This window comes from Helianthus annuus, chromosome 9, assembly GCF_002127325.2.
Source record: "Helianthus annuus cultivar XRQ/B chromosome 9, HanXRQr2.0-SUNRISE, whole genome shotgun sequence".
NCBI classification, from domain to species: domain Eukaryota; kingdom Viridiplantae; phylum Streptophyta; class Magnoliopsida; order Asterales; family Asteraceae; genus Helianthus; species Helianthus annuus.
Window position 1 is genome coordinate 127224238 of NC_035441.2, and position 26359 is coordinate 127250596.

General features: G+C 39.9%; 1 long non-coding RNA gene across 3 annotated transcripts; it reads left to right on the forward strand.

The window, feature by feature from the left end:
• The first annotated feature begins 21833 nt into the window (after positions 1-21833).
• LOC110878589 lies at positions 21834-25572 on the forward strand. Of its 3 annotated transcripts, none has more exons than XR_004867203.1 (6): positions 21834-22636; positions 22969-23260; positions 23337-24378; positions 24479-24610; positions 24793-24865; positions 25139-25572. It is a non-coding gene; the product is annotated as an uncharacterized LOC110878589 (long non-coding RNA). The 3 variants fall into 3 exon arrangements; XR_002558092.2 differs by lacking the exon at positions 24793-24865 and having other exon boundaries at positions 23337-23642; positions 23721-24378; XR_004867202.1 differs by lacking the exon at positions 24793-24865.
• The last annotated feature ends 787 nt before the right edge of the window (positions 25573-26359 follow it).

Genomic DNA, 26359 nt, shown 5'->3' on the forward strand with positions numbered 1-26359 from the left:
TCGTCCAGCATACTATCCGATCGATCAACTTTTCATCTGATTCAAATTGTTGGATAAATTTTTGAACTAATTGTTTGTCTTGTGTTTGTGATTCAGGTAATTCGAGAAATTCAAGGTTCGCATCATGGCTGAAGTCAAAGAGAGAACTCGAGAAGAGATCTTGAGTGAGAAAACTTACAGAGAAAGAAATGTTGTTTACAACAGAATGGATGACATGCAGGAAGAATATGAGAGTGCTGTCAGTAACAGAAGATGGGATAAGAAGAGAGAATGTTACTACAACAGAGAAGGAGAACCGGTTGTTCCAAAGAAAGACATAATTTTTGATGATGTTCTTCTTGCTGTCCCGTTGAGAGCCGAATACTACAGAAGGGTGATGAAGGATGATGCATATGTTAAACAGTATGAAAAAGATATCAGATATGCTATGCTGTCATGTTTGAGAAAAAGAGATGAGGAAAGAATGAAGAAAAATGTTGAAGAGATGGTGGAGAATTTGAAGAAGGTTGCTGAAACAGAAGTTGTTGAAGTGGAAGTTGTGAAAGAAGCTGTTACTGAAGAACAACAAATTGAAGAAGAAGTGAAGAAAGAAGAAAAGAATGAGAATGAGAAAGATGGTGATGCTGGTGAGGAAGTCAGTGTTGAACAAAAGCTGAATGATGCTGAGATGAAGCAGACAGAGGCTGCTGAAAACACCGAAGTGTCAATCACTGAGGTACATTCTGATTCTGAAGTCTTAAAACCAATTGAACAGTGCAAGAAATGCATGGAACCGTGCAGAGCTTGTACTGAAAAAGATGAGCAATTCAGAACAAGAGAACTTGAATTCACAAAAATCGAAAACATTTTCAAAGCAAAATGCAAAGAGATGTTAGAAAAAGAAAAAGTTTTTAACGAAAAAGATGAAAAACTTTCAGGAAAATGTTCAAAGTTAGAAAAAGAAAATGAAGTTTTGAAAGAAGATGTTTTGAAAATGAAAATTGAATGTTCACAAAAAGAAAATGTGGTTCTAGAAATGAAAAAGGAATATGACTCAATGAAACTATCATATCATGTTACGAAAGAGTCATATGATAAAGTAAAAGATGAAATGAAATATGCTCAATCAAGAATGAATTATCTTTCTGAAACAACCAAAGAGCTTAAACGAATGTATGCTATAAAACAAGATGTTGTTAATTCATATATAGAAGATGTTGCTAAGCTAAAGCGACAGATTGCTGATCTAGAACAGGATAACAACAATTTAAAAAGTTACCACGTGTCGTCATATGTGCTTGAACGAATTTTCCATATAAAACCGGGAGATGGTGAGTCTGAGCAGAACAAGAAAGGCATTGGCTCAGAGTTTCATCAAGTTCCACCACCGGAAAAGTTTGCATTTTATGATGAGGAAAAGGTCGAAAAAGCTTTCAACATGGTAGACCAATTGCCAGACAACATTGACATAACCTATTCCAAATCTGATGATTCTCATGATTCAGAGGTGGTAGGTAAAGTCGTTGAAAGTGTGTTGAAAGAAGAGTCGGTTGATACAGGTAACTCTGAATCACATGATGAAAATGAAGGAAATCTTCATGATGCATATCTGAAAAACACAAAATCCGAGAAAATTTTGAATGATGATTCAAAAGGATTGGTTTATACCATGATTGGATCGGACAAATTATTCTTAGATGTTGTATTCCCGATTCAGAATGTGATTTCAGAAAAAGTTGACAAAGTTTTCAAAATGGTTGAGATTGAGAAGTCTGAGATTTCAAAGTTTATCGGTAAGAGTCATAAAGGTTCATATAACAAACCTGGTTTCAAAAAGAAAAACATGAAGGCTGGTTTGGGTTATAAGAAGAAACAGAATCGAAACAAAAATGAAATGCCAAATTTTCAGGCAAAAATGAGTTTTGTTCAGGGAAACAGTTTGTATGAAGAAAAAGAACTTAAAATTGGACAACAGTCCAATGCTGAGTTTGAAGCACAAAAGAGAAAGCAACAGCCACAGGTCAAAGATGTGTCCATGAGAACATGTTTTAAATGTGATAAAAAAGGACATCTTGCACGCAAGTGTCCAAATTTAAAACTTGTGGATGTTGACAAAGAGAAGATCGATGCTGTGAAACAAAAATCTGAGTATGTGAGACAAAGGTCAACCAGATTTGATTCAAAACAAACTTGGAGGTACAACACAAACAAGTTTGCTTCGAATCACAATTGGAAATCAAACCCGAATAGGTTTGATTCAAGACAGACCTTGAATTCTCATACACCCAGATTCAGAACAACACAAAGTTGGAAAACTTCAGTTGATATGACAAAACCCCAAGAGGTTTGGAAACCAAAAATTGTTGTTCAAAACCAAAGTGTTCAAAAAGATTCACATTTTTACAAACGTGGAACACCAAAAGGTCAAGCATGGAGTGTTAAGAAACATGTTGATTTGGTTAAAAATGAAAAACAAAAACAAATCTGGAAATTGAAAACAGAAATAGAAAGTTCAACTTATGAGGTGAAAAAGGCTGAGGATTCAATTTCGATTGATTATGATGCAAATTTTCCACCACTTAAGGCTGAAAACTTTAAGATACAGATTGCTAGAGTCAAGGTTACACCCAAGGCTGATGAGGCTTGGGTGGACACAATGTTTGATTAAACAATTTGAATTGCCGGAGCTTCCTTTATCGCGAAGCATGAATCGGCATCTTTAGTGAATGAAAATTATTGTGTCGTATTTGATAAAGTTTGAATGTGCAGGTGCTCAAGAATTCTGAAGATTGTAAGTTTGGAAATTGGAGCAACCTGGCACACCAAGAGGAGGAGAAGGCTGCTGGACCCTGTGTTGGTTGAAACAGGGAGTTTATATGTTTTTTTTGTACATAAATAAACAATATTTCAAAAACTCTAAAAATTTGAAAATTAAAAACCAAAAATATGTTTTAGTTTGTTAAAATTTGAAAAACCAAAAATATGTTTGTTTTTAATTTTTGTCAAAAATTGAAAAACCAAAAATATGTGTTGATGGAATACGCCGAAACCCTCACGGCTGAACAAACATGATTACATTCATCAGATTGAGAAACGGTTTTTAAACTGTAAAAAATCAGTGTGTTGTAAATCATGGGGGTACTGTATGTTAGTTTTTCTGCTAATTGTGCTAAATAGCATGTTATGTTTTCTGTAATTCGGTACACGAGAAGCAGAAAATGGATGGCGAGACAAAGCTATCTACATCGGTTATCAAATTTCTTTTAATGGTTTTGCATTTTAGGGGGAGAAATATTGTCAGAAAATACAAAAACATTAGAAAATTTGAAAAATACAAAAACATGATAAAATTCAAAAATTTGAGTGTTGTGTAAAAAGAGGAAATGATAGTACATCAGTAGACAGTTACAGTATGCTAAAGAATTGTAATGATTAATTAGCGTTAAACAGTCTCACTGGTGATATGTCGATAGGTTTTTATACATTTAGTAAACTTTTTCGGGATATAAACCTAAATTCAAACTTACTTATTTCGTGGGGAACGCTACTTGGATATATAGGTAACCCCTGAAATCTTGTTTGAAAGGTCTCGTACTCTGATATACTAGGTTTTTATACTCTATGATGTCTGGGGTATTATTCCGGGACTTCTGCTGAATGGAAGTTCTGACCTAGTCCTTGGATAATACTTTCACCGAATGCTTGAAACACAGCATAAACCCTCAGCATGCAGATGAAACAATAAAATTGATAGTCGCTGCTGTTGTAATGCTAAAAGATCCTCTAAAGGGGACATACCAAAAAGTCGAAACTGATATCTCTCTGCGCATACGGAAGTATCGACCTGAGATCCCTCAGTCCTCGCATACCTAATTTATGTGCAGATATCATTGTAGTATTAATCACCTGTAAGACTGAATATTGAGATTCTGGATACGGGAGTATATTCAAGAGGTGGGACACATGAATGAGTTTAAGTCTTAAAACATCTAAATCGTATCCTGAATTAGTTGAAATTTGTATGAAAATTTAAGTGGATCAGTATATTGACAATATAAGTGAATTGTTTAAATCTTAATGTGTAACTAAGCTCAACGGTACTTGTGACTTGTCAAAAACTGATATGATCCTCTGACGCATACTCAAACAAAAATATGGTCTGTAAATATGTTTGTATATATTTCTTTACTGCTTTATATTTTCAGAAAATACAAAAAGATTTTGATTTCTGCTATTATTTTCGATAAACCGATGTCTGAGTTGCTGAGTTTCAAAATCTAAGTAAGCTGATTGTGTTTCTGAAAATAAAACAAGTTCATTAATTTGATACTTGATTTAAAATCAAAAATTTTCAAAAACAGTTTGTGATATCTCCAAGGTCATTAATTTGGACTTGGATGATTCACTGTGAGGGAGTTGGATTCTTTAATGCTGCCAAATCTGTAAAGTTTGTTGATAGGGGGAGTGGATTAGAGAATTTGATTGAATGTTCAAAACGTTGTTACTTATAAATGTCTGAGTGTTGCAGATGTTATACCAGACTACAATCCCGAAAGCCGAGTCTAAGGGGGAGTCTGAAGACGAGCTCAACGCAAACGGAAGCGTACAAAGAGCCAGGTATCATTCCATGAAGAGCTTGTAACCGGAAAGTAAGGTGTCGATCCCAAAGCACGGAAGCTTGACGAAAGGGGGAGCCTGACGAAGAAAAGAGTTTACAGAAAGAGGAAGCTGAAGCTGAAAACAGATCCACCGGGATTATGTTTGAGCAAGGGGGAGTCTGTGTAGCTGAGGATGTTAAAGCTTCAAGAAAACTCAGAGAGAGAGAGAGAGAAAGAAAAGTCGCTACGAGTTGACTACAGATTGACTACAGCAATATCCAAGGGGGAGTCTGTTAGTGCATTATCTGTTTATCGCCTCCGTCAATCTAGTCCGTAGCAGAAAACCGAAGAAAACGAGAGTTACATTGTTATATTTTAGTGATAGTTAGTAAAAAAAGCAAGGTGGCATAATTTTAATTAATGAGATTTCTCATTAATCCCTTGGCCTATAAATAGAACTCTAGGGCTTCTAGTTTAGAACTTTTTGAAACTTTTGGAGCATTTGTCATTTTCACAACTTGGAGGTTTCTAGAGCTAGAGAGAGAAAGCTAGAGAGAGAAAGTTCATTGTACGTGATTCAGGTGCTGTACACTTTCAGATTCGTGAATAGAATCACGTTTATATTACGTCTCGTGTGTTAGCTCGCGTTCGTGTACGGATTCCGCACGTCACACGTTCGATTACGCAATCGTTTCGGAGTCAAACCGGTCCTAACAGCACGGACCAAGGTAGTGGAGGAGACTTTGGATGTAAAGTTCAATGAACTTTCATCAATGAAAATCCCAGCAAATCCTGCTGAACTGTTTGATCTTGAAAAATTCACTTTTGAAAATACTGCTGTCAAGACTAACAGTGCAGGTCCATCAGAGGATACAACACCAGACTATGGGTATGAAGTCATCATCCCTCAAAGGTCTGCCACAAAAGGGAAAGCATCAGTTATTCAAAACATCTGTGAAAGCTCAACCACTGCTACATCAACAATTGTTGACCAAAGTAGCCCATTTCCCACTGCTTCCACATCCTCAAACACTGCTGACAAAAGTCCTCAAACAGTGGATAAAAGTCAGCAGTGGTCCACTCCATTACCACCCATTCCACCACCTTTTGAAGCCACTGCTGGGTCATCAAAGTCACCAGCAGTGGTTAGCTCAGATGATACACATTTGCAGCCTTGACCAACAAATGCCATCATACCATACCAAGGAGATTTAATCTTCTTGAGATCTCATCCACCTGATCAAATCATTGGCAACATCTATGAAGGGGTGCTCACAAGAAGCCAAACCCAAAACATTTGTCTTTTTGCTGGTTTTCTATCACTCCATCAGCCAGTCAAGTACCAAGAGGCACTAAAAGACAACAGCTGGGTAGAAGCCATGCAAGAGGAGCTCCAACAATTTAAGAGACAACAAGTATGGGAGCTTGTACCACTGCCAAAAGAGGTTAGTCCCATTGGCACAAAGTGGGTCTTCAAGAACAAAACAGATGAAAGGGGCATTGTTGTCAAGAACAAAGCCAGGTGGCATAATTTGGACAATCATTAAATCTTTCCCACTTTGTGGTTTCAAACTGTTCCTGGAAGAGGGGATTGATTATGATGAAACATTCGCCCCTGTTGCAAGATTGGAAGCTATCAGACTGTTCCTGGCCTTTGCTGTCAACCACAACATGAAGGTGTTTCAGATGGATATCAAAAGTGCTTTCCTCTATGGTACATTGCAAGAAGAGGTATATGTATGTCAACCTCCAGGCTTTGAGGATCCATTTTATCCTGATCATGTCTACAGGCTAAACAAAGCCTTGTATGGCCTGAAACAAGCACCTAGAGCCTGGTATGAAACTCTTTCCAACTTTCTACTCTCAAATGGTTTCAAAAGAGGTACCATTGATAAAACACTTTTTCTTAAATGGAGAGGGAAAGATTTAATGATTGTCCAAATTTATGTGGATGATATTATTTTTGGAAGCACATGTACCAAAATGTGTGAAGAGTTTAGAGAACTCATGACAGCTGAGTTTGAAATGAGTGCAATGGGTGAGCTGCAATGCTTTCTTGGTACAGCAATTGCAAAATGGAACTTTCATTCATCAAAGCAAATATGCTAAAGAACTTTTAACCAAATTTGATATGAATGATTGTAAACCATGCAGCACACCCATGGCCACAAATAAGCTGGTCATGTCTGATGAAAAGGATGAGCTGATTGACCAAACACTCTATAGAAGCATGATTGGGTCTTTATTGTACCTAACTGCATCTAGACCAGACATCATGTTTGCAACATGTGTCTGTGCAAGAAGTCAATCAGCTCCCAGAAAATCAAATCTCATTGCTGTAAAAAGGATTCTCAGATACATAAAAGGTGCTCCCACACTTGGTATCTGGTATCCAGCTAATGGGAATATCAAGCTTTCAGGTTTTTCAGACAGTGACTTTGCTGGATGTCACACCACAAGGAAGTCCACTTCAGGAGGGTGCCAATTTCTAGGTGATTGCTTAGTTTCTTGGCAAAGCAAAAAGCAAGCAGCAGTTTCAACATCCACTGCTGAGGCTGAATACATTGCTGCTGCAAGCTGTACAACCCAACTCCTGTGGCTTCAAAATCAGTTACTGGATTTTGGTATCACTGCCTTAAAGACACCACTCATGTTGGACAGCCAGGCAGCAGAAAATTTCATCAAAAATCCAGTTTCCCATTCTACCACAAAGCACATCGACATCAGACATCACTTTGTGAGGGATTGCTATGAAAAAGGTTTGATTTCTCTGCATCATGTCCCAACTAAAGACCAGCTGGCAGATGTGCTCACAAAAGCACTTGATATAGCTACTTTTGAAAGCTTGGTTTCTAGGATTGGGATGCAAAACATGGAATAACAAGCAACATCTTGTTTTTCTATGAATAAAAGCAACAAAATGTTTTCAGAAAATCAAAAATCCATCCTTAAAAATAGCTTAAAAATGAAAATTTCATTAAAATCCTTAAAAGTCTGCCATAACCACTGTTTGTTCAAAAGTCTGCTCTACTTCAAAAATCTGCCCACTGTTGAAAGGCAACCTCTGTTCTCTCATTCCTTGATAACCACTGTTGTTCAAAAGCAGTGTCTTATCCACTGATATGCTATCCACTGACAGTGAAAATCATCCACTGCCTCCTTTCCACTGATTTCATCAGTTGCTTTCACCAAAAGTACTGTCCTTCATTTTCACCAGTGGTTGTCACGTGGGCAGTACATAGCAGTCAGATCTTTTGTAACGGCTGCCACGTCAGCATTCATTCTCTTTCCTATAACATCCCCACTCACCATCAAAACAGGGTTTTACTGTCGAATTGAATTCTTAAAAACTCTCTTCTCAAAGCAGTTTTTCTTCTCATTTCTCACAAATTTCTTCGATCGTTTCGTTTCAGAAATGACAAAATCGAAGCTTTCTGCAAAACCCTCATCAAAATCATCGAAAACAACCTCTCAAAAGGCAACTACCACTGAAATTCCATTCAAAAAATCTCACAATCTCCTGGGTCTTCTCACAAAACCAGGAACCACAGATGTTTTCGATTCCATTATCACCATCATGGCAAAATCGAAGTACAAAACTTTGCTCACCGCCGACGCACCCATCTACTTGACGACCCAAAGGGAATTTTGGAAGAATGCAACCCTTGAAAAACAAGGAGACATTGCGACTGCAATCCAATCTTCCATAAAGGGTAAAGCTGTCCACATTACACCACAATCCATCTCCGAAGTCTTTCAACTCGATGACCAGGCAGGTAAAACTTCCTTCACTAAAAACGAGTTGCATATTGACTTCATTGAACGAGAGTATGAAGCAACAATGATGAAGAAACTAACCTTAGAAAAAGGTTATTTTCCTCCTGCACCAAGATTTCTATTTCATACCCTCCTCCTATGTGTATCAAACAAAACCACTTCTTTTAATGAGATCCCTATAAAGATTCAAAATCTGGGATATGCAGTTCTTCAAGAAGAAAATTATAATTATTCACGGGAAATCTTTAAAGATTTGGTAAATAATGTTGAAAGCAAATCATTCTTACTATTTCCAAGGTTTTTAAGTTATTACTTTCAAAAGAAATTCAGTAAGGATGATTTAGCTTTAATAAACCAAGGTGAAATAACTGCAATAAACTGCCTAACGTCTGAAACTTTTTCACGAATGTTAGCACCTTGCAAAACACAAGCAGGGGTACCTGAGCAGAATTTAGAAGCAACCACTGCTCCTCAGGTATCAGCTGCTGAGCCTACTGCTCTAGGTGATCAAAGCAGCAGACCAACTGTTTTGAAACCCACACCTACAAAACCCAAAAAGCCTTACAAAAAGAAAAATCAAAAACCCCCCAAACCAATCAAAATGGCAACTCTGGAGGATGAGATACCAGAGTTAATGCCTGTGACAACACAAGAGTCACAAGAAACCACTGCTGCTACTTCCTCACAGCAGATGGTACAAATATCTCAACCCATAACCATAACTCCTCCTGCTTCTTCACAAAAAGAACAGGTTGTACACAAAGGGCCACCACATCATGATGCTCTGGATACACTTGTTTCCATCATCCACAGCTCAATGCCCGGAGCAAATCCGCTTCCTACACCTTCCATCACATCCTCAATTCCACCAAAAACACAATTACTGTTGGATGCAATTGACTTGAACCAGGCATTACTCAATCCTTCTCAATCACCTGTCAATGAGAATTTACCTCAACAAATGACTGAGCCTGCTGTATCATTCTTTGCTAACCCACCAACAAAACCTGAGGAGGTTACACCCATTGAGTTACAAGTAACTCTTTGTGGTAATCCAAGTGAAGCAGCCACTACAACTGTTGAACCTACAGGTTTACAGTTGGACAGTGGTTACATCTATAAGACTTCCTTGGAGGCAATTCCTTTTATAGCACCTCTGCCAACCACCAGTGGATTTATTTATCCTACTGGCAACATCAAAAGGTTGTCAAGTGTTGAAGGAAGAAGACCCCAGTACCAAGAAAAAGGGGCATCAGTGGTTAATGTTTGGAGTAAACTCCCTACTTCTACCACTGATAAAACCACTGATAGTGGGAAATCAGATGATCCCATTAAATTGGGTGATGGTTTAAAGTACCAGAAATTGACGGCTCGTGTTGAAAAACTTGATAACTCTGTTGCAGAACTCAAAGAAATGTTACAACAGTTGTTACAAGTACAAAAGGTACAATCCACTGCTGTTCCACCTCAAGCACCTGCTCTACAACAGGCACCTGCTACAAATGAGCTCTGGAATCTATTTCAACCTTTTCTCCATCGTCAAGCACAGATAGCAGATCAGCAACATGAAAAACATGCTCAACAATTAAGAAATGCTATGGAGTCTAGGTACAGAGACACTCAGGCTGATCTAAAGGCTCTCAATACTCAGATCCTGCACTCCACTGGCACTGCTCCTCCACCAGTATTTTTCATTGATCAACTCCCCGAAGATAATGCCAAAAAGGGGGAGAAAATTCAGGAATGGAGAAGGAAGGGAATAACAGATGGTCTTTACCTCGCACCAGAAAATTCCAATATGACCAAACAGATTCCTTTGCCAGATGGGAGTAAGAAACTTGATGTGACTACAAATGCACTTGCAGAAGCACTTGCATGTGTAAAAAGGGATAGAGAGGCCAAAAAGAAAGCCAAGGTGGATTATCCGGATCAGGGTACTTCAGGGTCAAGAGATGATGAAAATCTATTTGATGAAAAGAAGAAGCCTACTAGAAAAGTAAGGCTACCCAAATCCATTCCGGTCAGACGTTCAAAGTCTGCTCAAAAACCACCACCTAAAACAGTTGTTGTAACTCCTGGTGTATCAGCTGCTGTTGGTACCTCAGTAGTTTCAACATCTGCTCCTACTTCAACACACACCATTTCAACACACACTACATCCAATGTTTTACCTCCATCACCACCAATATCACAATCACCTCCTGTCAAAAGGCAGAAGACAGCAATTGTTATAACTTCTGCTGTAAAGACAACAGTGGTTGGAACACCAGTTGTTCCAACAGCTGTTAGTCTATCACAAACCACTGCCACTACAACCACCTTTCGATCCAAAACATCATCAGTCCCTCCTCAAATAAAGAGGAGAAGGCTAATTCCCAAAGATGATGTCACTTCACCATCTCCAAAACCTTTAGCTCTTGTCAATATACCAAAACCAGTTCCACTTTCTTCAGTTCCAATGCACAAACCCTTACCTCCTGCAGGTGTTCAATTTCCTCTTGAACTAGAAGCTGTCAGAGAAGAGATAAAATCCTTCTATACTGAGGATGACCCTGCCAAAAGGAGTTTGCCTTCAATCAAAGGATATCTCTGGCCCAAAAACATTGAAGAATATTTAAAGATAAAGGCCAAGCAAGCAGAGGATATCTCGAGAAGAAACACACAAGGGAAATCTGACAAAGAAGTATCAAGATACTATCAATATCTGCTCACACAAGTCAGTTCCCTAGAACGTTTTGCTAAAAATGTCAGTCAACAAATTTCTGAAAGAGCAGCTGAAACTCTGAAGAAAGACTACATTGAAAGCATTACGTTTTACAAGAAATACAAAGGAGAGAGACACATGTACAAAGAGTGGACTATTCCAGAGCTTGAAGCTGAATCAGCCAGAATTCAAGTTATGATAAAAAGGAAAGTCACTAACACTCCTCCTGATTGGGCAAAGTTCAAAAAGAATGTACCTGAAAAGCAGTTGGAACTAAAAAGAATGAAAGAAGAATTGGTTGTTGCTGAATTTGGCACCAAAAGACAAGTTGCTAGATGGAAAGAAGATGTGGTCAGGTCAACCTACAAAAGGTTGGAGGAATTAAGGAAGAAAGATCCAAAAATCCCTCAAAAACCTGACTATCCTGAAGCAGTGGTTTCAAAAGGACCATCAAAGCTGCAAACCAGGAGAGCCACTGCTCCAACTGGTACTGCCATCTACAAAAGAAGGACACAAAGCCAGTTTGGAGCTGAAACTGTTCAAGAAATTCTTGCTGGAAATGCTGTCTTAAAAGAAGGCTTGTTAAGAACGTTAAAAGAAGAACTTGAACAGGAACACTCTGCTACCACTGCTCAGCCAGTGATGAACCGGCCAGCCTCACCAAATACTTCTGCAAATAAACATCTCCCAAGAAACCCATCAGGCTAAAAAATACAAAAGTGGGCAACTGACAAACAGACCTGCGTATTGACTTTGCTCAGGTCTGGTGGAGTAGTGGAGAAAATATCAAGGGAACAAGCTCTTGGCCTGAGTCTTGAAGATTTGCAGGATCTCCTTGATCTTCCACTTAGCAGGGATGATGAAGATACAGATGCCCTTGACTTTGAATTACAATTTAAAGGTCAGACAAGGGAGCTGTTAATGAGGCAATAAAGTATCCACAAATAATGAAGGGTTTTGGCATTATCTGTTCCAGGGGGAGATTGTTGGGATTGAACCCTATCAGAGGAACAGATAATTAAAGCCAAAACTGGATCAGAACAGTGGATTATGAATAAACAGATGCTGATACACAAATCTCTCCCCTTGAAAGTGATTACAACTACTGATGACCTCCTATCTGCTGATCTTACCAAACTACTGACTCATAACTGCTGCTCAACTAAAGATCTGATGGAAGACTAAAGTCCTGCTGATTCAATGTACTGCCTTGAGTCAAGCACTGCTGATCCGGACAAGTGCTGCTGGGTTCACAACAGTAGAAGGTTGCAGCAGCTGTTCTAAAGTCTGTTTTGTAATAGAATGTATTAGCAGTAGTTAACACAAGCAGTGTCTGTATAGATCAGAGGTTAGAGTTTGTTAGGAGGTTAGATGTCACTTTCATGGTGACGTCAGCAAAGATGCTCAGTAGTTTGCAAGTGCCTATAAATAGTTCAGTACTTTGTACTGTTCTATTAGCTCTTTACATCATTCGTTTTCTTTGCACGAACAAACTACTGAGCTCGGGCTGAGAGGGAGTTTGCATTCATACATCTATCTTTGTAATCGTTGTTGAAATTAAATTCAATCATTCGGTTCATTGTGTAAAAGATGTTTGATCAAAGTATTACTCTCATTTGATTGTATGCAAAGTTTGTTTTCATTTTAATTCCGCTGCACAACTCATCCATTTTCATCTTAACTTCAAACACAAAATACAATAAAAAAGAAACTCAGATCCAACATGGCTAAACCCTACAAGCCGAGTAACCTTTCATGCTTCTCACAGCAAATAGCTGATTACGATTTTCAAACAAAGATCAAGATGCCGTCCCACATCAGAACGTACGACGGGTCTGAAGACCCAGAGGACCATCTTCAGATCTTTACCGGTGCAGCAAGGATAGAAAAATGGTCAAACGCTGAATGTTGTTTAATGTTCATGCAAACCCTTATCGGATCTGCCAGGATCTGGTTCAACGATTTACCTGCTCGAAGCATTCGAAGCTTTGACGACCTTGCAAGGGTTTTTTGGCCAACTTCTCCCAGCAGAGACGATATGTCAAAGATGCAACCGTCATTTTTCAAATAAAACAACGAGACAATGAAAGTCTTCGTGAGTTTATTGAACGATACAAAAAGGAAGGTCTAACCTATGTAGGGGCAGACGAAAAAATGAGGGTAGCCGGTTTCATGAACGCTTTCACCTCGAAATACCTCACGAGAGATTTCAACAAGTCCCTGCCTAAGACCTTGGAGGAGGCCCTCGAAAGAGTAGAAGCCCACATTCGGGGAGAGGAAGCAGTTGACATCAAGGAACAGAGGAAAAGAGGGTCTAGCTGGCGAAGTAATAGCCCGGTCAGAAAAAGAGGGAATTACAACTCCTATGACAGACGGCAAAAGGGTTCAGACCATCGAAGGTCTGAAGGCCGGAACCCTCCAACCAGGGAAAAAGGCATGAGTTTCACACCCCTCACAAAGACCCCTCAAGAAATCCTGGCAACAGAAGAAGTCAAACAGAACTTTAGGCCTCCCAGGCCTCTCCCCAAAAGTAGGAAAAATGAGAACTCCACATAGTTCTGTGAGTTTCATGAAGAAAAGGGTCACCATACCAACGATTGCTTCCAACTAAAGAAAAGAATTGAAGAGGCTGTTAAGTCAGGTGAACTCGCCCATTTGGTAAAAGGGGTTCGAGACAAGATGGATGAAGGCAAAGGAAAGGAAGTCAATATGGTAAACTCTGATGAAAAGGTTCCTCATAAGAGGCAGCGGTTGGAAGCTTGTGAGCTCCAATGTGTTTGCTTTCCCCCAACAGAAAAAGGCCCTCTTTCAAGCCCTCTCGTCGTGGAAGCTATCATTGGAACGTTGGAAACACATAGGGCATACATAGACACTGGGGCAGCCACTGAAATCATGTTCGAGAAATTTTTCAACCGCTTAAGCAATGAAGAACGCTCAAGGCTTCAACCTTCTGGAACCTCCATAAAAGGCATTGCTGATATACCCCTCAAGCCTTTAGGGCAACTGACATTAGATGTTTGCTTCAGCGAAGGTCAGAAAAAAAGAATTCAGCCACTTACCTTCGTGGTTCTCAACATACATTCAAACTATGATGTAATCATAGGAAGGTCGGGGCAATGTGCCTTCTTTATGGCAGTGTCCGTTGGGCATGGCACGGAAAAATTCCCAACCGAAAGGGGGGGTAGCAACCCTTCAACCCTCTCAAGAGGCCTACATGGTCGAAGGAGAAAGTCCCAGAAGTGAAGAAGACAAGCAAAGGCTTATCATAAATCCTAAGTACCCTGAACAAAGAATAAGGGTCAACCCAAACCTTTCATAGGAAACTCTCTCTTATTTGGAAAAGTTGTTAACACATTACAGCGATGTCTTCGCTTGGTGTCCGGAAGATATGACAGGAATCCCCCGAAGCATTGCTGAACATGAGCTGAGGATACCTCCCGATGTCAAACCTGTGGTCCAAAAGAAAAGAAGCTTAGCACCAGAAAGAAGCCTGGCTGCTTGTGAGGAGGTTGAGAAGCTCGTATCCGCTGGTATTCTCCGAGAAGTCAAGTACCAATCATGGGTTGCAAATCCAGTTATGGTCAAGAAACTAGATAACTCCTGGAGAATGTGCATAGACTTCAAAGATCTCAACAAAGCTTGTCCTAAGGACTGCTATCCATTACCAGAAATTGACCTTAAGGTTGACTCGCTCACCGGTTACCCTTTCAAATGCTTTCTTGATGCTTACAAAGGGTATCACCAAATACTCATGAAAGAGGAAGATGAAGAAAAGACGGCGTTCCACACTGATAAAGGAATCTTCTGTTACAAGAAGATGCCTTTTGGGCTAAAGAACGCCGGAGCAACCTACCAACGTCTGGTGGACAAAGCTTTTGCAAGCCAAATTGGCAAAAACATGGAAGCCTATGTCGATGACTTGGTAATCAAAAGCAAGACGGAGTATCAAATGCTTGACGACATCCAAGAAACTTTCAAAAATCTCAGAAAGTTTAACATGAAACTTAACCCTGAAAAGTGCTCTTTGGATTCGAAGAAGGAAAATTCCTGGGTCACATTGTCGGAAAACAAAGCATCAAGGCCAACCCAAATAAAGTAAAAGCCTTCCTCGAAGCCAAGCCACCAAAAACCAAAAAAGAGGTTGAAAGCTTAAACAGGAAACTTGTTGCCCTGAAGCGTTTCACTTCCAAGCTGGCTGAAAGATCCCTACCCTTCTACAAAACACTTAAAAATTGTTCTGATAAGAAGGATTTCAAATGGACCGATGAGGCCGAGGAAGCATTCAACCAGATGAAACAACACCTGGCCTCCTTGCCAGACATTGCAGCCCCAGAAACGGGAGAGCTGATCTCAGTCTATCTATCAGTTGCTGAAGAGGCCATAAGTGCAGTCCTCACAATCGAACGAAACGCGGCTCAGGTACCCGTTTAGTTCTTCAGCAAAACTTTAAAATTAGATGAGACCAAATATCCTCCCCTTGAAAAACTTGCCCTAGCCCTAGTTCAAATAGCTAGAAGGCTTAGGAGGTATTTCCAAGCACATCCTATACAAGTGGTCACTGACCAACCTGTTAAAAATGTGCTCAAAAAACCTGAGAACTCAGGAAGGTTAGCAAAATGGGCAGTGGAACTAGGTGAGCACAACATCACCTATGTCCCACGAAAAGCCATTAAAGCCCAAGTCCTGGCCGACTTCCTTGTAGAAGTCCCAAACCAAACAATTGACGAAGTAAACACTACAACCACTGAACCCTCCAACCTTGAGGCTTGGAAGCTATTTACCGACGGAGCTTCAAGCGTTGAAGGGTCAGGGGCTGGGTTAGTTCTAATCAACCCTGAAGGGTTAGAATTCACATATGCTCTTCGTTTTGATTTTCAGACCACCAATAATGAGGCTGAATACGAGGCACTGATCGCCGGCTTAAGGCTGGCCAAAGAAATGAAAGTCCAAAAGCTTGAAGTGTTCACAGATTCATTACTAGTCTCAAGCCAAGTCAACGATAGCTACGTTGCTAAAGAACCCAATATGAGAAGATATAAAGAAAAATCCAAGGAATTGATGAACACCTTCCAAGCATGCAGTATCAAACAAATTCCAAGGTCCCAAAACAAAAAGGCTGATGCCTTAAGTAAGCTAGCATCCCTCACCTTTGCCCACCTCACAAAGAAGGTGTTGGTTGAAGTGTTGAAGGCTCCATCGATCGATGAAGTAGAGGTCCAAGATGTGGTCACCGAGGAAGATCCAAACTGGATGACTCCCATCAAAAAATTCCTTCGAAATGGTGAACTACCCGATGATCAAGTAGAAGCCGAAAGGGTTAAAATCAAAGCAAGACAATATGTGTTGCAAGGAGAAACCCTCTACAAAAAGGGTTACCTTGCCCCCTTGCTAAGATGTGTTGGTCCCGAGCAAAGTAAGTATTTGATCAAAGAAATTCACGAAGGTGTATGTGGAGCCCATTTTGGAGCTAGGTCGGTGGTTGCAAAACTCATGAACCTTGGATATTTCTGGCCCTCGATGCATCGTGACACCACCGAGCAATTGAAGAAATGCGATGCTTGTCAGATTCATGCTCCAATCCCAAAAAGTCCCAAACATGACCTTGTCCCAATAACCTCGGCATGGCCATTCCGTAAGTGGGGAATGGACATTGTTGGACCATTCCCTCCAAGCAAAGGAGGAGTAAAATTCTTGCTAGTAGCAATAGACTATTTTACCAAATGGCCCGAGGTTAAACCCCTCGCAAAGATCACAGGGAAACAGGTCATCGACTTCGTTTGGGAAAACATCATCTGCCGCTATGGGTTGCCGGGAGTGATCGTCACCGACAATGGAAAGCAATTTGCTGAAAAGCCTTTCAGCCTTTGGTGTAAAGAGTACAGGATCAACCAGATCTTCATCTCAGTGGCTTACCCGCAATCAAATGGCCAGGTTGAAAGGGCAAATCGAAGCATAGTGGAAGGCATCAAGACAAGATTAGGAAGATATGAAAGCAATTGGCTCGAAGAATTGCCTAGTGTTCTATGGGCAATTAGAACAACCGAAAAAACAAGCCACAAGAAAACGCCTTATAGCTTGGTATTTGGATCCGAGGCTGTAATCCCTGCTGAAATAGGAGTTGTAACCCAACGAATCGTCAACATGGATCCCGAAACGTACCAACAAGAGACCATGTTGAATTTACAACTCCTAGAGGAAGCCCGAGATCAAGCCACAATCCAAGAAGCCAAATATAAGCAGAAAATGGAAGCCTACTACAACAAGAAGGTTAAGAATGAACGATTCAAACCAGGGGACCTAGTCCTCAGAAACAATGAAGCTAGCAAAAAGGAAAATCAAGGAAAGCTGGGCCCAAAATGGGAAGGTCCATACACCATCCTCGAAGCACACAAGGGTGGATCCTACAAGCTAGCAGATTCAGAAGGCAAAAGGCTTCCAAGGCATTGGAACGGCAAAACCCTGAGAAGATTTCATGTTTAGACAGAAAAGTTTGGTTTGTATCAAAATGTACCTTGAACAGCACTATGAAAACCTTTTGTAAAATAGCAAGTACTGCTTGAATGAATGAAGTTGTTTTATCAAACTTGTCTTTCTATCCTAATATCAGGTTAAGAACCTAGCAAAAAACTCCATGGCAAGGGCCATGTAAGGGGATGAGCTCCCAGGCCACATCGCTCAATAGGTTCAAGGGTTGAATGAACCTATATAAGTGGTGAGTTCCTAAATCAATACAACTCCATGAGACTTATTAAGCCAAAGCAAAATTGTCTCATAGACAGGTCTGAACAACCTACACCAATCGTTCCTTAAGCCTTAGAAATATAACCAACAAACAGGCTTACGAAGTCGAATAAATCACAAAGAAATAATAAAGAGGATAGGTGTTATGTCTTTTTGTTAAAAAATACCAAGGCTAAGTGTCTGCAGCACTGGCCCCTTTAAGGTGTAAAAAACATAAAGACAACGCAAATTCAACAAAGACACTGTTAAAAGAGAGAAAATTATCCAAGGAAAAATACAAGCAAAAATCCGTCGGCAAAATATACAAACCAAATCAAAAGCTATCAAGGCTCCAAGCTACCCACGTGACAAGCTTGAAACGTTGAAGGCTCCAACCCACCTATGATTAGCCAAATGCTTGAAGGGTTAAAGCCTACCAAACAAACTCAGCAAAGCATGCATAAAAACACAACACAAGTAATATAATAACCATCATACCATAGTAAAGAAAGTCATGAAAGACTTTCAAATAAAAGTTACAGCAAGTTCTAGTAACTTGCAAGTTAAACTATTGTTCAAATGGCCATACATGCCCAACACACCACCAACAGGAACCTTAAGGGTTTCTGGAAACCTAATATTGTTCAAAATAACATTACAAACCATAAATTGGTTTGCTAAGAAAGCTACGAATAATCATCAGATGGCAGAAGGCTTGGAGACACCAGAACCTTCAGCTTTGGCCTTCTTAGCTTTCTTGGGCTTCTTAACCTTTGCACCACCATCACCACCAACCGCTGAGGTCTCCAAACCAACATCCTTCGAAACATCCGACACACTCGAGAAGGTATCATCACTATCTCCGGAATAAGATCTTTTCTTCGAAAGTGAGCCCAAGACCTCAGTGCAAACTTTTTCATTTAGACCCTCCGGTTTCAAATCCTGTAAAACAGACAAAGGCTTACCAAAGCAAGAGGAAACCTGATGAACATAAGGATAGGTTAGCCTCTCCATCTGTTCAACTGAGCTTTTGAAAACATCAGAAGCATCGGGACGAAATAAGGGGGACTTTTCCAGAGAATGCCCAGCTTCATGCAACTTGTAACCAGAAATGAGACCTTGGTGTTTTCCCAAATTAAGCAACTTTGTATAAACATCACCAAGAGCGGAGTTAAACTCGGCAGAATGAAGCAGGTAGGTGACAACCTGTTGAAAGCCCTGCTCAATCAACCACTGGTTATCGCTAGTTGCACGAGAAACCGAAGCCTTCAGGCTCTCCTTCTCTTCATCAAAGGCTTACTGAGAAACAGATAAAGCCTCCCTGTCTGCCTTTAGCTTCAACCGATCAGCCTCAAAACTCTTCTTAAAGTCGATCATCTCAATCTCATGCTGCCTTGACAAGCCTTCAACCTTCTTCGACCAAGCTTCCTCCTTCTCAGCAAAGCTGCTTATCTCCTTCTTCATCGCTGCCATCGAAGACTTCATCTTATCTTTCTTCTTGGAAAACTCCTCATACTCTTGCATCCTCTGACGAAAACGGGCAACGCCCTGAGGAAGCATGGCAGCAAGGTTGCAAGTACTGAGAATCATACGAGACAACATCACATCATCATCCATTTCGGAGATAGTCTTGTGAACCGAAGGGGGAGCAATATGCTTCAAGGCCTCTTCACAAACAACAGCATCTTTAAAGCTATCATCGACTTTCACCGACCAACATGGCACATAAACCGCATCCGGATCCAACCCTTCAACGTCCATACTCGAAGAACCCTGAACAGGTGTAGCAGCAACCTTCTTGGCCGAACCCTTTTTGCCATGAACAACTAACTTCTTCTCCCTTTCAGAACCCTCTTCAACACCTTGATCCCCAGACTCTTCGACATCATCACTCAACTCCACCGGTTCAGTAGAAGTGGATTGAGGAGCACCTTTCAAACGACGAGTAGATCGCCGGGTTGAAGCCTTGGGGACAAGAGGTTTTGAAAAACCCTTAACATTCGAAACACTAACATACCCAGCACCTTCAAACCTTTGTTCAGCACCTTTAACCACAACATTCTCATCTGGGATAACAGGAACATCCCCAAAAACCACATCCGAAGTGTCATCACTTTTAATGAAATCCAAGGCAGACATAACTGCAAGCAACAAGCAGGCAGAACATGAGACACAAATTAAGAAAAATACAAGAAAGGCGGAAAAGAAAATGCATACCCATGCCATCTCTCATCAGAACCGGATCCCGATTAGCTTTTTCCCATAACTTACTAACCCCTAATAAAACTAGCAAATGCTCAGGAAAGGGACGAACCCTTGAAGGGCATTCACGAATGGCTTTCAGAAAAGCATCATTCAAGTCAGATGCAAGGGGTTCCGGTTCATTGAGAACAGCATCCGGGTGTCGCCACACCATTTTAAAAGGAACAATAGTATCGAAAACCCAGAAAAAACGATTCTTCCAAGTCCCAAGTGTGGTAACCATAGATGAAATAAGGCCGGAATCAACCTTGGATGCTTCAAAAGTAAACCAATCGCCATTTTTGGCCAAACGGAAAAAACGGCGAAAAAGCAATAATGAAGGATCATATCCGAGGGCACGGCACAAAACCTCAAAATGTAAAACCCTAGCCATGCCCTTCGGATGAATCTGACCGAAAGAAACCCGGTAATATTCCAACAAGTTCAAAACAAACGCAGAAAATGGATAACGAAGGTTTGAATGACGACAATAAAGAGCGACGAAACCAGTCGGACATTTGTCAATCGAGGCATCACACGCAGGGGCAGTAGGTTTAAACTCAGTCCCAATACCTTATTTCTTACAAAACAACTCTACTTCCTCTTGGGTTAATCGGGAAAAGGATTTTGCTAAATCCTTAAGGGCACCCATTTTTTGCAAAGAAAATATGAAAAAATGAAACAAAGGAAACCGGTACTAACCTTGAAGAAAAGGGGAAGAGTTGCAGAGAAAACTTGATGGAATAATGAAAAGGCAAATGAGAAAATATAAGGTAACAAGTTAATATATGGGCAATAATGTAAAACAGTGCACCCTGCAAAACCGCCACCCTACGAACTGCTGCACATCAATCAAATCAGTTGTCAGATATACAAAATTCAAACATTAACTGTCGACAACCCTCCAAACCTTCAAGCATTGAACCCTTGAAACCTTCAGTGAATAAAATAAATGCTTAAAAAGTCAGAAGTCTTTGAGCTACTCCCAAAAACCTCTGACTTGGGGGGCTGATGACGGGGGTAGCCCGAGACCAAATAAAATGACCAAGTATGTAAACGCCCAAAAGGTTAAAAGGTTCAATGGTTGAAAAAGCTAAGGAGATGAAGTAAAGTAACACGGGAACAGTGAACAAGTCACATCCCCAAACAGTCTCACCAACCACAGCCGTAAAAGCAATGCAGGTCCACAGAGTACATGCTATTATCCAGGGGTCAAAAGGCTTCAACCCCCGAAAGGGTAAGCCCCTCACTGCAAGCTGGTTCACTAGTCAAATGAATACTTCTTCGGAAGATGTCTTCTCCTATATAATGACACTTCATTCATTAAACAAGGACATCTCAGATCAGATTTGTTCCCTCAAACTCTGGTCCTTCACATCGCACACTTACTCAAGTGTCCCTCACTCACATTCACATTACACTTATTCTTTCTGTTCCTCAATCCTTTTCTGAACAACACTTCAGAATTGGATCTTCAAACAAGAAACATAAACTAGTGAACCTCCTTCCACGTTTCACAAACGTGGGGGGACCCCACGACCTGCGTTAGGCAAGGTTAAACTCTTTAACCCTTCTGCCTAACCACCCCTGCTACTATCTTCGGTTTATATTTTGTTGTCTCAACACATATATTTTAACATTTTCATTCTACTACCTACGAGCTTGCCATTGGACATGTTAACAACTTGGTACAAGCAATTAGAACCATATTCAAGATCCACTTAAACACCATCACCCACTAAATCCACACGAGCAATCGGACCCCATCATGCTCGGTTTACATAATAATTACCCACCAAATGTACCAAAAAACTGATGGGTAAATTACCTAATGCAAACCCCATGCCACCGCCTTCTTTTTTCTTTGAAAACCCGTTCTCTCTCTACTCACCAGTCACCAACCACCACACACTCACTTCACCGCAGCCGCCGGCATCAATAACCCATCTCCGGTGAAAACCCCTACCACCACCAATCGCCTCCAAACCCATCTCCGGTGAGTTGATCAACCAGCACTCTTATTTTTATTTCATCCGTATAACACTTGTCAACAGTAACGATTTAATAATAAGAGGAACACAATGCCAGCAGTTTACTTCATCAGTGATTTCATACCCACAACCTTTTTGAGCAATTTCACCCTCCTGTTTAGAGGATCTAGTGCTACTACGAGTGACCCTCGGCTCTTGTGGTAATGTTTCAGCAGCTTTCTTTTTCGTTGGAGTATGATTGCTTGATTCCCACGATCAGATGAAATGTTGACACAAAACATTGTGTGGCTTGGGGCTGTTTCCTTAGGGTCACTAGAACCCTTCAGTTTTTCAACATCAGGTCTATATAATTCTTCCGCTTTTGATGAATGCACACCTTTAATTACCCGTGCTACTTAAACAGCTATATAAATCCCCAAGTTCTTGGTCAGCTGTAGCTTCCAAGATTGATTTGCACTTTAAGCAACAAACGAGACTGGAGCTGTTTCGTTTTCAGCTGAAAGCCAACGTTGTTGTTTCATGTATACTTTTCCTGGCCTAAAAACAAATTAAAATTCAGTTGGCAGCCGCCACGGAAGCTTTGGAGATTAAAAGATATCTTTTCGAAAGCCCAGAAGCAAATATAGGTTAGTGGAAGCATCCACCAGTTATAGACTGATCTGTTGAATAGAAAAAAACATATTTTACAAATACTACTCTGTAGAGGTAGCAATTTTGAACGCTTTATTTCAACTAAGGCAATTTGAACTGTGTTTCATGTCTAGCACTTCAAATAAAAAGAATGTTATCCTAAAAGAAATGGGGTTGAAAGGCATTCGTTTTTTATGCATAAAACCTCATAAATTATTTTATCATCAAAATTTGGTTTCTTAAACTAGGTATCATAGTTGACACGCTAACTAGTCATCCATGTTATTTGTTTGGTGTGGCTCGTTGTTTATGATGTCTTTTGTTGTAGGGCTAGATGGGATTTCATTCTTGCATATATGAGTTGATGATACGTGCTTATACCAACAAAAAGGTTTCAATGAGTGTTTGGCCAAGCTTTGACAATCTAAAAGCCTTAGCCTTCATGAGTAGATGAGGCCTTCATTGTTACATTTTCAAAACATTGCGAATTATCAAAGTTTGTGGACTTGGAAAGGTGTATGAAAAAATCAAAAGCACTAGAAGTTGATTTTCAACAGTTTCGTTCAACCATCGCTACTTTATCTTTCCTAAATTTTAGCAACCCTTATCGTGCAAGAAAGGTTCATTTTCTAGTCATCCTTATTATTTGTTTATTTGTTTGGTGTGTCTCGTTGTTTATGCTGTCTTTTGTTGTAGGGCTACATGGGATTTCATTCTCACATATATGAGTTGATGATAGATGCTTATACCAACAAAAAGGTTTCTATAGATGAGTGTTTGGCTATGCTTTCGCAATCTAAATGCCTTAGCCATGCATTTTGCACTTCACGAGTAGATGAGGCATTCATTGTTACACTTTCAAAACACTGTAAATCGTCAAAGTGTGTGGACTTGGAAAGGTGTATGATTAAAAAAACACTAGTATTTGATTTTTAACAGTTTCGTTCAACCATCTTTACTTTATCTTTCCCAAACTTTAGCAACCTTTATCGTGCGAGCAAGGTTCATTTCTAGTCATCCTTATGATTATTTTTTTATTTGTTTGGTGTGCCTCGTTGTTTATGATGTCTTTTGTTGTAGGGCTACATGGTATTTCATTGTCGCATATATGAGTTGATGATATGTGCTTATAACACCAAACATGTTTCTATAGATGAGTGTTTAGATGCTTTCGCAATCTAAAAGCCTTAGCCATGCCCTTTGCACTTCACGAGTAGATGAGGCATTCATTGTTACATTTTTAAAACACTGCGAATCGTCAAAGTGTGTGGACTTGGAAAGGTGTATGAAAAAATCAAAAGCACTAGAAGTTGATTTTCAACAGTTTCGTTCAACCATCTCTTCTTTATCTTTCCCGAACTTTAGCGATCTCGATCATGTGAGAAAATTTTCACATGCAATAGATGATGATATCAAGAAGACTGCTTCTAAGCTCAGCCACAGTGTATGGTTTTTGTATTTTGGTTTTGCTAGAGGTGGCAAGATGGGCGGCTTGATTAATGTGTCAAAATGGGTTTGTGGCGGTCCAGTTTGCTGATTGATTATCTTTCACGAAGTGGAACACCTAGATATGCTCATTGGTGAATCCGGGAGTCAGAAACGTAGACATAGGGTTAAGAGTATCCATATGCGTCCTTCGGTTGCAACAACTTGGTCAAATGCTAAGGATATAAGCTACTTTGACTTTACTCCGACGCCATGGAATGTGCTTTCTTGTTATCTTGAAAGCCTCCTTCAGGTAGAATTTTCAAGTATAGTGTTAAAATTTAAATTGATGTTTTAACCTTTTTATATGAAATTATCAAATCGTTCTTACATGTTTGGCTAATGTAATTCAGTTAGGAACTATCAAAGAGATTGCTGGAAGCGGTTCTAAGGTTGAAGATGTTTTAAGTCATGGAAATGATATTACTATTTTACAAGGCTTGCCGATCTTCATAGATAGCTTCCATACAGCCATACTACCTTAGGTCTGCGGTTATATTTTCTTTTCCGTATTTTTCTTTTTTTTTTTTTTGGTGGGTCAGTTGGGTGTTCTAAGTTAGTTTGGATAAAAAAGGGTTTTTTTGTATGATCCAAAACGGGTTGGTTTAGATTGACTAAACATATCTTTTATTAAAATTGTCAACTATGATGTCTCGTTTATAAACAGTTGACAAGTGTTATACTGATGAAATGGGAGTGCACCCGCACGCAGCTCTTGTTCAAACTTCTCATTGGGTTAGGTATCATAAAACTAACTTGAACAACTTTAGCTTTTGTTGTTTTAAGTGTGGACAAATACTCACGTAGCTTACATAAATTGCGTAGGTTTGTTTCTCATATACAAAATTAACAATATCTAGGGTTTATATTAGTTATATTGATAAACTATATATATGCGACTTCATGTAGGTTGCAGACTTGTTGTAGTCTAACTTATCAATTAGTAGCATATCTGGCCATTCAGTTTGTTATTTATATAATTTGTTTATAATGTTTAATCCTCTATATTCCAGGAAAATGTTTGTTGGCTCACGACAAAACTCGAGAAGTACATGAACAATTCTTGGATGACAGATCTGTGCTCGTTCTCGGGAGCACGTTTTCCTCTGTAGATTTCAAAACTTTATTCACTTCATTGGGTAATGACTTTGCAATGGAATATGCATTGTTGCTCTGCCACACATGTTGGTCTTCAAAAGTGCCCCATGCCAATGTTCAAGGTATATTACGAAATGATGTATTGCTTCTTAATCGTATTTACTGCATTAAATATACTGTTGGTGTGTCTACTACTCTACTGTAAAGGTATGTTTGTAAGAGGCATCACATTGCAAAACATGTTATGTAACTTAAGTCTAGAAGTATGCACATGTAAAGAAAGTGCATGGGGGTTATCATTTTGAACCATATACTTAATGAAGGGTCCGACATGCTTTTAATTGCTTCATTATCCTATCTAGTGCCTTAGCGTCTTGTTAAAATTTTCTATAAACAGATCTTTTTTGTGTTAGCTCGACCCAACGTGTACTAAAATCTGAACCTCATTTGTCACCTCTAGCACTATCTCCAATCTCAATGATGGTTACCTATCCTTATGCATTAGTTGCTTCTTATCGGTTGTAACACACTTGACCACCACCCTAAGACCACCCGTAGTGGGGCGTGATTTTTAAAAAAATTTGAAAAAAAACGCCCCAAAACGCCCCCCACCCCATTACGTGCGGCGTTATCCGGCGTTTTGTTTTGAAAATTTGCATGTGAGCGTGTTTGTTAAAACGCTGAAGAAGTTTGGGGTGTGGTGCAAGTGGCCAATGAGATTTTTGCATGTGGCAATGGGACTGTTTGCTTTTTTGACTAGCCAATCAGCAGCAACTTTTGCTTTTTTTTTTCTTTTTTAATGATTGGAAGGGCATTATTAGGCATTATACCCACTACGCCACTTTTGCAATAACGCCCCATGCTGACTAGGATGCCACGTGTCGGATAATGCCCCATGGTGGGGGCATTATTTTTGTTCACCACTACGGGTGGTCTAACAGATTATAGAAAACTGCCATATGTTGAGTTGCTTCTTCATCTTATGCGCTATGTGTTCAGGGAAATGATCTGATCTGATATTTCTTGGTAATCTTATTGAACTTATTTCTATCCGGTGATATCTTCTGTTTAACCTAATGCGCTACTCTCTTGCATCTAGTTCATGTATTAAACCTTGCCAGCGAAGCAAGACATTA